We start from the raw sequence: 13,277 nt of genomic DNA on the forward strand, positions 1-13,277 counted from the left end.
CACCCTCTTTCCAGGAAGCTGTCAAAAACCTTCACATTTACTCTTATTAATTCTTTTTCCTTATTCCACTGTCCTGTTGACACACAGTCCTACCCTCGTAAACCAGGATGAATTGCTGTATGTGCATCTTGTCCAACACTGCTACAGAGTTAAAGGCAAAATTGAGGGTCAGTTTGCTCCAGCCCAGGATCTGTTTTGCTCTCCTCCCTGCTAGAAGTCAGTTGCCTACCGAAAATGCTTCTCTTCTGTGGACTTTGGTGTAAAGTTCAGGCTAAACCCATCTGCAGAACAGTGATTCCTAGAAAGGTACAAACCCAAGAAATTCATTGTTTTTCCAAATTATAGCCATACCAGGAAGATGCAGGGAATAAGATGCAGGGGGCTCTTGTAACTACCAAAAATAATTTACTGAAGTCTTTCTGGGCTTGCCGCAGCACACAGGCTCTGAGTCACAACTCCTGAGGCTTCCAGTTAACAACTGAAAGGGAGAAATGATCGGTATCATTTTTCTCGGTGAGTGATTAAGACTGATTTTAACAATGCAGTCATGCATGCTATGTACTAAAAGGGGTGATTCATTAGTTACATGAAAAGAGAAACATCTTCTTTTCTCAGTTCAGAAGCCAGAGTGATTAGCCAGTGCCCCATGAGCACGGCTGATTAGCATGTAGAAAGAGAGGAGAGGAAATACTGGCTACTTTTGTCCCTATACCCACATCTGTAGTGCTCTTCTCATTAAAGCAAGAAAGAAATGGGGGAATTTTGTATTCAGCAGCGACATTGTTTTAGTCAGGCTTTGCATAAGTCTGACACCAGAGCTGGCTGCTGGCAGCTCCTGGCAGCTCCCTCCTCTGCCCTGCAGTCAGAGGCACCTGCATCCAGCCTGGAGCATGATCTTCATGGCCCCGCAGAACAGCCTGAATAGCAATACCAGCCGCTCAGCGCACCACTTTCTAATGTTGCCCTGGCACATACATGGGAAATTTGTTCATCCTGGTTTTTGTGGTGATTGCCTCTTCCGAAATAAAAAAGAGCAGCTATAAGTAGAACCGGCAAAGAGGATGATGACAATAATGTATTTTTTTGTTATTTGAAGCATATTGTTGCTGAAATTAAATTAATACTATCTCCTCCCAGCTTTCCATCATCTGAAGTTTGCTAACCATAATCTTCCTTTTAAGATGAGGTCACACATACAGTAAAGAGTATGCCACTCCCAAGCCTTTTTAGGTTTGTCTAGCTCCACATTGTAAGGCACTCTTTGCAACCTGGTGGTGCAATACAGTAGCGTGATGGCATAACCATCTGGAAGGTAGCACTGGGATTTCTTACGGTCTTCTTCCTGGGAGGAGAAATGATGTTGCCAAAGCCTGCACACAAAACATTTCCAACAAGTGGAGATTGATGTTGCTGTCTCTTCATCACAATGCAAGTTTAATTTGTGGGCAAGTACAAAGCAATTCTTTTTCTGAAGAGATTGATCAAAACTGTCACATGCAAGACTTGTATCTCTTCCCCCTTTTCTTAGGGCCCAAATATTAGATACAAGTATAACTTACATGCAACTTATTTTGTATGCTCTAACTGCAGTCTCATGTAATAATCATTTGGACACACTGTACTCAGAAAACTGGCAGCAATTCCAAGACTGACGTGTGTGTGACAGACCTCTGGCATCAGCTTAAAGATGTTCAATATCTGCAAGGCTAGTATATGTACAATGCTCTTGCATCCAAACGTAACCACCACACTATTTCCTAAGCATACTTATATCTTGGATTCTACCAATTTCATAGAAACTCTGCATCACTCATCTCTGGGCTAAGCATTTGTCCCAGTGTTTGTCTCTCTGCTTTTGCTTAGTCTTTCTTTTGACCTAATCCTGGCTACCCCTTTTTGCCTTTCACCTCTCTTCTCCTCAGTCATAGGTTGCCTCCTTGGCTGCCACAGCACTAGCTGTTTAAGCAAAATGATTCACCTTCTCCTCCCCTACTCATGCCTCTCTTTTCTTTAAAAGGGCTGGGTGGGATGAAAGGAGATATAGCTTCTGCATCCCAGAACAACCCTGACCCACATGAAGCGTAGCAGCTCTAAGGGGTGGATAAGCAACCCCTGTCAGTCCTTCCCTCCCCAAACACATCTGAACAATATCCTGCCCAGAACGTGGCCTACCCTCAACTCTCCTGTGCTGGTTGGTATTTATTACCAGCTTTTTGTTACCTGAATCCCTTCTTATTTCACCTTGTCAAGTGCAGAGTATGCTTCCAATAATAATGGAGTGGAAAAGTCTCTGTAGGTGCCTGTCTAGTGGAGTTCCTGATAGAAAGACCACAGGGATTTTGGTTTATATTATTAATTACGCCAGAGCGCTTAAAGACTTGGCTACATAAATTCCATACAATAAAATTCCAAACACACAACTTGAAGCAAACATATTACTACTGAAGTAAGAAGTTCTTTGAAAAAAAATTAAGATTTTTTTTGCAATTCAAAAAGATGATATTTTGGTCTAAAACAAGGATAATTTTTGTGGTTTTGAACGCCAAAAAAGGTCTCTTGAAAACCAAACAATTGAATTGAAACATGCCCAGGGTTTCTTTTCAGTAAATAGTGGAATATATTGACCAAAAGAAGGATCTTCTGTGAAAATCTCATGTTCAGTCAAAAAATGTAAATCTCCTGAATCTCCTGAATATATGCACAGCACACTTTGGACACCAAATGAAATCATCCTCATTATATCTATGTATACAACCATTGAAGAGCATTTTATTCTATATAAAAGCAGAGCATTATCAATTCCATATATGAGGTGCTATGTAACTTACATTATTTTTTCTTTCACCATTATGCTTCAGCTTTCACCAGAAGCTTCAAAGACAAATAAATCATTAGTCATTTAACTGGTGATACTATATGTACTCATGTTGTCATCTCTGGCAGGGTTTTGCTTTTCAGCTTAAGTTAAAGCTATTCATTTGTGTCCTAAGTGACATAAGTATATAAACTTCATTGCAGCAGATGTCTGATAATGCTGAACACAAAGCAAGGTCAGACCTTGGGAAGGAAAAGTGAGCGCAGTGCTGAATGACTGCTAAGCTTATTTTTTTCTGTAACTCAAGCAAACTCTTGTTGCTCTTCTGACACTTCATTGGAAATGGCTGCATCATTTTAGCTAAAACATTTCCTGCCTTCTCCCCTCATCTCCCCACAAGAAACAGCCAGAGGCATTTATTTAGCATTGAAAACATCTGAACAGTTTATTCACATTTAAGAGAGTATGGAAGAACTGAAAACAGTATAATTTAGTGGAAAGAGCTAGACAGTCTTTTCCTAGGAGTTAATACCTGTGCTCTGCATAATGGAAAAATTGCCATTTTTCTTTATCAGTAGTTCAGTGAGATTGTTACTCTGCTGCTTTCTGAAAGGTCAACTATAACGGTTAATATATAACTCACTGATGTGTCAGTTCTTCCCTAAAGCATACAGGGCACTACAGGGGAATTCCCTCTGATATCTGTGCCAGAGCAAAGGTACGCTGGCAGCTGCAGTTTCACAAAGGGGAACTTCAGCTGCCAGGCTGGCTTGGGAACATCTGTCTCCCATTCCCGCCTTGCCTCCGGCTGCTTCTTCACACTCATGCTGCTCTGCAACTGTTGTTGGGGCTGTGCTGTAAATCAGGTCACTGAGCTGATCCAAATTACAAATAATCTTTTTTATTTACAGGGTTGTTCTTAATACAGGTTGCTTTTCTTACCAGGACGATGCCAGAAACTGCAGTGCTGGTGCAACTGAGGAGGCAGGGCCCTGGGACAGAGAGGAGAGAGAGACAGTCGCAATAGCGGGCACTGGGGAGGAAGCATGTCTGGATTCATGGAACTGTCGGCTCAGAGGGTGTCTCTTCCAATAATAAGGGTAGAATGCAGGCAGGAGGTTGTTATCATAAACCAGTAACAAACAGAAAGTTCAAACACAAAAGGATCATGCACTGGTTTAAAAAAGACTAAGACTAGACAGTAAAATTTGCTCCCTATGTTACTTCTGCAGAAAAAGTAGCTATATACATAGGTGTTAGAGAATGTATATATATATACGCACACACAGACACACACATGAATACACACACATATACCTATTCATACACATATACACAGACAAAAGTAATCTCTAAATTTAAAAGAAATGCAAAATGTGTCTCACTTCAGAGTTCTTGCTGGCCTTCAAAGCCTGCAGGCAGCCCTCATCCCCTGGATGGCCGGTTCACGAACGCAACAACCAGGAAAGCCTATAGAGGGAGCAGGTCGCCTTCTTTTCCTGAGCGACGAGAGTTTTCAACCTCAAGTGACGACCCTGAGAGAAAGGAGAGACAAAGGCAGAGGACGAACATGTCTTAGGGAGCAGTCCCAAAGGCCCGAGCGAGTTACCCCGCGAACAGGGGGAGCAGCAGCAGCACCTGCCTCTCCGGGCAGGGCCAAGAAGGCTGCAGATCCGCATCTACCTTCTTACCCTCCCTCCCTCTTCTTCAGGTTCATACCTGAGCCCCACGAGGGGTCACGAATCTCTCCAGTGTTTTCCCCCTTCTGCAGTCGCTGGGGTGTCCTCCCACTTCAGCACATTGCAGGATGGAGATTTGCTTGTTTAGAAATTGAGCGGAATTTCATCTTCCAACACTTACAGCCGAAGCAATACAGCACTGCCTAGAAGTAAGGGAAGAATGCACTAAGAAAAGCCTGGCATTTCCTGTAGAACAAAAAGAATAACTCAAAAATGTATCACTGTATGCCACAGACAACATAAGACAAACAGTATTAAGCAGAACCAATACTAAAACTGCATTCAGAAGACAGAATATACGGAAATATCAAAGAGTTAGTTATTGTCAGTAGAGGCTATGTGCCTGAATTGAACATTATGTTTATCCTAATTTACATGCATATACACAAAAATTTCTAAAAGTCTTTAACTTATGTATCGTAGGTCCAGAAAGCTGATAGTTATTTGCAGGACTGTAAAACCCAGAAAGCCTGACCTATTCAGAATCGCATGAGCATGATGCAAATATGTACTGAAAGCCTTTGCCTTACCATGTTTATTATAGTTCAACAAAAAAAAGAGGATAAGATTTTTTTTTCACTTATTCTTTTTCTTTTTGAAACAGATAGAGAGCTGTGACCAAAAAAGTTTAACAGAAACTCGATCTTATCAAACAAACCCAGATTCAGCCTTTGAGATCAAAAGACTAGCAACTAAAAAAGATCTTTTTGAGAGCAATGACTTTCGTAAGATGCTTGACTGAGTAGTATATGTGTTCTCAATTTAAAAATAACATTTACAAATGGAAAAATGGTGCACAATTCATGGCAAATACACATGCGTTATTTATTATATTGCACCCATGAGTTCTCTTTGTAGGAAGACTGGCCACCAGAGTGTGCACCAGCTAACTTACATTTCTGTAAAAATCTAAGAACTTGCATAAAGCATACAATATTTATACATTAAAATTATCCTAAGAGCTTTTCCCCTCACACACTAAGGTCTAATAATACTTCAGCGTTTGTCTCCTGGGGAGCAAGAGCAGGTCTTAGGATTGCAACATAAATAGTTAAGCACAGGTCATGGAGCAGTAAAAGAGAAAAGGAACACTCTATGCCCTTCAATTCCCAGGCACTGCAGCATAAGGCATTAAAAAAAGATAGTATTACTTTTCTCAGCTAACCCATATAACATGTTTCATCTTTCAATACAGGTTTGCCTTTTTTTTCTCTTGCATCATTAGAGAGAGGCCATTTGAGGAATGTATTCTGCACAGTGATGTGATTCAGCAATTTTCTGGAAAACATAAATGCAGCCCTTTTTTCAGTGCACTAATGAAACACAACTGGCAATAATTTTCTTCGAATTGAGCTTAACTGGAAGCAGACGATGTACCACGTAAGCTGAAGCTCAGTGGTCTTAGATCACAATGTCATTTTTCACGGTTTTTTATATGATTGAATATGAGCTGAACATACCCTGCTGCTCGAACCAGGCCAATGACAACAAATACGTTACTGTATGAGCTGTTGTGTTACCGGGAATGACTCAGTAAATACATTTTCCTTTTTATCCAAATTCTAGGTAGCATTTGTCCATACCAACATATGAGTCCGCTGTTTCTGAGTATGTCCCAAGGGCATATCCGCAGAAAGGTTATCCTGCGGTTCCATGAGGGTGAAGCCCCCTGTCATGAGCTTGCCTCGTCATAACTTTTTTTGCACAAGGGCATTGAATGGTACTTAGGAACACTACTGTAGAAACATTATGTGATTTTGCATATTTGGTATTCTTTACCCAGAAGTACTCCAGGTCTGGGAAATGAGATCAGGATCAGAAAGCATTTGCCTTAAGAGGAACAAAATCCGCCACCAAGGACACAGAGTAGTCAAAAGAGTTTAGGAAGCCATAGTAGCCTGGTGCTCCGTGAGTATGTTTCCCAGCAAAAAATATCCTAATAAAGAGATCCTTGCCTGTTTAGCCTGATAGAGGAGTCCTATTTGCAGGCAGGCACGATGCAGTATCCCTGGCAAGCGATGAGTGCCTGAGCTGGGATGTGCTGCTTGTCCCGTCTTAGGGCACAGGCAGCTTTTCCTCCAAGCAACATGTGGGACTGATGGGGCAGCGTGTGTCCCACATACCGCCACGACCCTTCCTGCCCCGCGCCGCAGGAGAGCTGCTGTGGCAGCTCTGCAGCCGGCAGCAACCGCAGCTTGTGAGGAGCGGGTCCCACCCCCTCTGCGAACCAGTCTGAAGATGAAAAGTGCTGTGTAAGCGCCAGCCGTTATTGTTACTGGCAAAGCTGCGTGGGGACGTTTACACGCAGCGCCTGTGGGCTCGGCTAACCACTAACCAGTGTGGAGCCTTTACTCTTAGAAGCACTGAGCAATATTCCCCAAACATTCTCCCATTTCCAAAAGAAAGAGTTATTGTGACAACAAAGTCTTCCAGTGACTAACTGGCCAGTGTGTTGCTGGCATTAAATGGCTGGCAGGATTTCTATCATAAACATTGCTATCAGCTGTATCTCAGCTATGTTCATTGTATCTCAGCTGTAAAAACTTGCTCCGGGCTGATATTTGGCAAACAAGACCCAGCAAGATAATCCTCTTTTAAACACATTATCCTATTTAAGTAATCTACAGACATGTAAATCAAGAAGCCTGCAAGCGTGGGCTCCACTGACACCTTGGCTGATTCTTCTCTGCTGATGCTATGGGCATCAAGGAAAGTGAGCACCTTGCTGTCCTAAAGCACTTGCTCCCAGGCTTTCCTTTTAGCACCAGATCACAGAATCACAGAATGGTCAGGGTTGGAAGGGACCTCTGGAGATCATCTGGTCCAACCCCCCTGCCAGAGCAGGGTCACCTACAAGCAGGTTGCACAGGACGGCATCCAGGAGGGTTTTGAACGTCTCCAGAATGGGAGACACCACAGCCTCTCTGGGCAGCCTGTTCCAGTGCTCTGCCACCCTCAAAGTAAAGAAGTTCCGCCTCATATTCAGATGCAACTTCCTATGGTCAAGTTTGTGCCCATTACCTCTTGTCCTGTCACTGGGCATCACTGAAAAAAGACTGTTCCCATCCCCCTGGCACCCTCCCTTTAAGTATTTATAAGCATTAATAAGATCCCCTCTCAGTCGTCTTTTCTCCAGACTGAAAAAACCCAAGTCCCTCAACCTTTCCTCATAAGAGAGATGTTCCAATCCCCTAATTATATTCGTAGCCCTTTGCTGGACCCTCTCCAGCAGTTCCCTGTCCTTCTTGAACTGGAGAGCCCAGAACTGGACATACTACTCCAGATGTGCCCTGAATGGTTCAGATATAAAAATGCTGGGGAGGCACAGGGCAGAGCAGACAAGCTGCCGTTAGTGACGAGACACAGAGAAGTTTCCCCAGGAGAAAAGCCGATCTCCTGGGAATGCACACATAGCAAGACACTGATCGTCTTTTACACAGGTGAAGAAGAGCCGTTGCTGGAAACCCTGAGTCCTCCTAGCCGTATACATGCCTCTTTCCAGATCTTGAGTAGTCAACTTTTCCATATAAGTGAAAGAAAAAATGCACATATTTCTCCCTCAGAGGAAATGTCTGCTGTTGCTTGACAACTAAAAATGCTTCTTGGTCATAATGCCATAACAGTGCACTGCACACAGTCCTCTTATGTTTCGAAAGGTTTCCTGTGGACTCCACCACGTCTGACAAATGCTTTTGTGGAAAACATGTCATCCACTGGCTCTTATGAATGCAGATTTCCAGATCTGTGCAGAATATCCCTGGGACAAACGAGCGGTTAAATGCAACAGGGCTGGAAGACTCAGCACTGAGTAGCAACTCTTTATTTATCCTTGTAAAAGTATTCAGAATTGTCCTGGTTTGAGGTAAAACAGAACCAATTTTGTTCAGAAACTTCGCTTCTTAGCTGGGCCTCTTGTAACCACTGAAATTAACAGCATATTGTGCAGACAATATTCACTCTCTCAGAGTGATAAGACCAATTGTTTATAGCAGATGCTCAGGCATGGTGTGCAGAGAGGCTCTTGCTTATACTTATTGCTATAACACCCAAGGACAACCAACTTTTTGTTATTTGCCCCATTGGAGGGTCGGAAGCGGAAAAGCATAGTGGGGTCCCACCTGCAGGGAGGAGCGGACAGGACAGGTGACCCAAAACTGACCAACAGGGTATTCCATCCCATCTGCCTCATGCTCAGTATAAAAGCTGAGGGATCAAAGGGTCAGCTCTCTTCCTTCAATGGCCGACGTCTGAGGAGGACTCTGTTTGTCTGCCTGTGATCCCCATCCTGAATGCAGATCTGGAATCCAGTTTTCGTCCGTCACTGAGTCCAGCCTGGGACTGCCCCAGTGCCAGCCATTGTCGTGATTATCATCTCGGGAGCTTGATATGGTTTTGTATATATTTTTCATTATTTCTTTTTATGTTATTATTAATATTTCATTAAATTAGTTTAGTTCCTTCTAAACTCATACATCTCTTTTTCTCTCCTCTGCCTCTCTCTTTGGAGAGGGGTAGAGGGGAGCATCTGTCGGTCCCATCTGGGGTCCCTCAGGTCCCCAGTAGTGGATTTTGGCCTAAACCATGACAAGAATTTATAGTCAGAAATACTCTTTTAATTGATTTCATTATTAAAAGTCTGTTACAGCTAAGGTTTTTATAAATGCTAAATCTAATTTCCAAATGCCCTGAGGGAACAACAGCCACAACAATAAAATTAGGAACCCATTACTGAAGATAAAATTAGAATAACTAAGCTCGACACTATACCGTGCAAATGCAGTGTTAAAATGTATGAGGTAAAATGTTTTTTAACTATCCCAATGTTAAACTTCATTTTGTCCTTGGAATGAGCAAAGGCAGAAATTTGTGACAAGCTACCACGTTCTTAGTTACATGCTAAATCAGTATGTTTTCTCAGTATAGTTAAGGCCAAAGAGGCTTAATATATTTTTAATTAATTTTTAGTTAATAAGACTTTTTTTTTAAATGCTTTTAACCTTCCCTTCCTTCAGGATTGTGATTCAGGGAAGTACTGAGAAAATAGATGGTTTACTTTTCAGTCCTGCCTACACAGGAAACCTGGAGAGATATCTCAAGTGAAAAAGATCCTTTGGGAAGCGTGGAGAAGCCACTGCTATCACACCTACCACCTCCGTGGCAAAAGCAGCAGAAGGTGACAGGTATCCACCTATCTATACCAGGGCAACCACTCAAATAGATGATACTTCATAGTGAAATTTCCTACCATAGGTGGGACTCACATTTCAGAGCATACATACTACCGTGCCCTGGATTAGTCAAGCTTCCCTTATCACTCCTGAACAAGTATCTTCATGAGACGGACATTCTCACACTGCCTATGCGCAGTGCACGCACAGGTTGCACAGGCTGGAGAACAACAGTTCCTCCTCACAATCACGTTGAAAAACACATTCCCTTTTTTTTTTTTTTTTCAGGAGCAAAAAAAGAAATTGCATATTTCTAAAACCAGAACTGTGTCATAATATCCAAAATGGGAGAAGAAGGGTGGGGGGTTGTTGCGGTCTGCTCTTTCTTCTCACACTAGGTAAGTCCCCCCTTCCTCCTCCTCTTCCAGCCTCAAACATGTGGCTGTCATAAACTCTTTGAGGAAATATTGTCAAATGCATTCAGCAGACATTCTGACACTAATGAAAAAGAAACATTCAAATGAAAAAAATACAGCAACGAAAACACTGTGTTTTGAGCATTGCTTCACATTAGTGAACAGCTCATTTGCTATTCCTGGGTATTAGAGTCGAGCTCAGTGCTTTTGCAATAGATATTTTTAAATAAAGGTTAAAGAACATGTTTGTCTTATGTTACATACTCGAAATGTCTGTGGAAACAAACAAGCACTCTCTTCTTATGGTAGTGTCTATAGGTCTTGAAACAAGCAGACTGACCAAATACACATGGGTTTCACAAACTGTTCTCCAGTAAAAAACTACATGTATGAGCCAACTCCTTATCTCCACTTCAATCAAATGAGCTTACTGTTAAAGTTTTACAAAGCAACCCAGCAGCAAGGTGAAAGATGAAAGGATTATTGAATAATACATAAGAATATTTTTAGTCAGCTCAGATGTATTCATGTATCTGAGAAAGCACCAGGAAAAAGCCTTCAGAAAGGTGCTGACTGAATTCCAGCAAAAGCAACCCAACTGGCAGCACCCTGCAATGGCTGGGGGTTCCCTGGGGCCGGGGTGCTGGGGTCTCCCCATGGGAGGTGGCAGGGAAGACCCCAAAACAGGGCTGCCAGTGGCCCGCAGGGTCCCTGAGGCAGCCCCAGCCCTGACCATTGGGCACCTCCCTGGGGATGGGGACATGGACGCATGGGTGGGCCCAGCTTGGGGGGCCCATGGCTTGGCAGGGCCTTGGGAACCTGGAGACTGTCCCTGCTGCAGCATCACTGGGGGCTGTCATGGGGTGCTGGGCTGTAGGCAGGGTGGGGGGAGCCCCGGGGGGCTGGGCAAGGTCAGTGAGGGCTGGGGGTGCCCTCAGGGCCCTGACACTGTCATGCAGAGATGCAGAATTACTAATAAAAAAGTTCTTGGTCTTTCTGCTCCTGGAATTAATGAAAATAATATTTTTGCTTTCTTTTCACTCATAGCTTTATAAGCCTAGCAATCCTGTCCTTAAATTTGCAGCAGCTGGAACTGTATACCCATTCTCAAGGTCATTCCTTCCCATCAGGTTTCCTACAATGTTTTTAAATGCAGGGACAATGAAGAATTTCTAATGCCCTGGAAAAGACGTTCCCCGCACGCAAAAGAAGGAAACTACCAAATTGTCTGATTCCAGAGCTGTTCTGCTTCTTACCCTGCATTCTTTAACTGAGTGAGAATCATTGCTCCACTAGTATGGTCGGAAGAGACAACGATTTTTAAAAGATCTTTTCACTGCCTGAGCCAGCCCTCTTCCCTTTTAATGAAGATCACAGGGCGGCTGGCATCTTTGATCTCACCACAGATCCTGAGAGCGTCTAAAGAAGTGGAGGTATAATAACATCATTCACTTAAAAGGTAGGGAGATACTGACTCTAACTGCATCTACTGAAATAAAGTACCAGTGAATAATGAAGAGTCACTCTGATATTCAGAACTTCATTCATTAAAAAACATTTCTGAAAGGAACTGGTTCATGTGTCCCTGGGAACGCTAATACAAGAAGTGCCATGCTAAATCAGACTTGGCATTTGGTCTAGAATCAAAGTACTTGCACATAGTCCATCCTCCCACAACACTGACTACAGAGCAGGAAAGCCCTTATCTTACCTTGCGTACAACTATGAGACTATATGCAATAGTGGGGTAGAAAATCTTTTAAAAGGCGATACTTATCTCAGTAGTATGCAAGAAGCACAGTCCCTCACAATGTAATGGTATGACATCCCCAAAAATACTGTACAATGGAAAAAGACCCAAACTTTGGTCTTTTGGGGCAGGGACAGCCATAAATCTGCAGCACCATGGAGCTGAGCGCTGCCTAATTTACCTTAGTTCTCTGACAGGAAATTTTTGGTGATCTCCTTGCTCCCCTAGCCAGACTGCTAAAGGCAGCTGAGCTAACACGCTCAAAATTAGCTCGGATGTGTCTAAGTTATACCTTGGCTCCTGGAGAAAAAGAGCAGATACAAACCGGTGCTTGAGTCTGCAGCAGAGACATAGCCCAGCATTTTTGGACTTCTGTCCAGAAAAGCATTTCAGCACCCATGTAGCCATAAGGCTCTGAATAGACTTGGCAACTGCATTAGCTTAATAATGGTGAAGCATGTTGTGAGCTTCCTTCTGGACTGGGAATTATCTCTGACGGGTTTTACAAAATGCAGTAGAGTCTCACAAAGCAGAAAACAATGGTTATTCAATTTCTCTCCTCTCCACCTGGATACATTGGAACTAGGATGTTTTGGCATGAAACCCAGACACATTAAAGCAAATGCCAGAGACCATCAAAGGCCCAGCAAAGTCAGTTTTGGGGGGTATGGGCAGGTACAGACAGGGCCCTTTTCCCAAGGCCAGGCAAGCCCAAGTGCCAAGTGACAGAAGTCAGGGTGAACACTGGTAACATGGGACAGGGAGCGCCACATCATGTTTCTGTGAGGACTTGGCCAGGCTATTGTGCCATTGCAGGGCCCAGAAGGCTGCTGCAAGTAGCACAGCTTAGTAAGAAAATAGTGGTAAATAAATCTGTGTGTTACATTCTCCTTCTGGTGACCCTTTTCAAAAGAAACCCACAACAAGCACCTTCAAGAGAAGAAAACCACATAAGAACCCCTCACAGAATCCCAGCCTATACCATGCACACACACAAACACACAGAGACCAGCGTATTTATCCAAAACAATCTCACAAAGGATCTCACTTCAGATCTTGAAGATCACATGGAGGTGGAGGGCCATCCACATGCAGATCCACTGCTTTTGTAGCTGTTTGGATCCACCATCTGCATCTTCCACTTCCCAGCTCCCTCAAAGTGAAGTTTCAGAGTGACAGAAATACTGAAATTCTCCCTGCCTGCAGATTGCATCATTTGGAAATGGCTGTGTTAGCTGATCTTCCCCCCTGTAATTGCACCATTTGACATTTGAAGCTGTGTTTTCATTTCTGGGGAATAATGCACATGCCTCAACGCCCTTCTCAGATGTGTCATCCCACTGCTCTTCCTTTCTTCTTTAAGCTACAGTTCGGTATTGTTTTAAGGGA

General features: G+C 43.2%; 1 long non-coding RNA gene across 2 annotated transcripts; it reads right to left on the minus strand.

Moving 5' to 3' along the window:
* Positions 1-2,785: 2,785 nt before the first annotated feature.
* On the minus strand, positions 2,786-13,034 carry LOC309668659. 2 transcript variants are annotated; one of them, XR_014268861.1, is made up of 5 exons: positions 12,937-13,034; positions 4,535-4,697; positions 4,201-4,350; positions 3,758-3,807; positions 2,786-2,871 (listed from the first exon to the last, which is right to left on the minus strand). It is a non-coding gene; the product is annotated as an uncharacterized lncRNA (long non-coding RNA). The 2 variants fall into 2 exon arrangements; XR_014268862.1 differs by lacking the exon at positions 2,786-2,871 and having other exon boundaries at positions 3,384-3,807.
* Between the last annotated feature and the right edge of the window lie 243 nt (positions 13,035-13,277).

Source organism: Vanellus vanellus (genome assembly GCF_965231255.1).
Source record: "Vanellus vanellus genome assembly, chromosome: 1".
In the NCBI taxonomy this organism is placed as follows: domain Eukaryota; kingdom Metazoa; phylum Chordata; class Aves; order Charadriiformes; family Charadriidae; genus Vanellus; species Vanellus vanellus.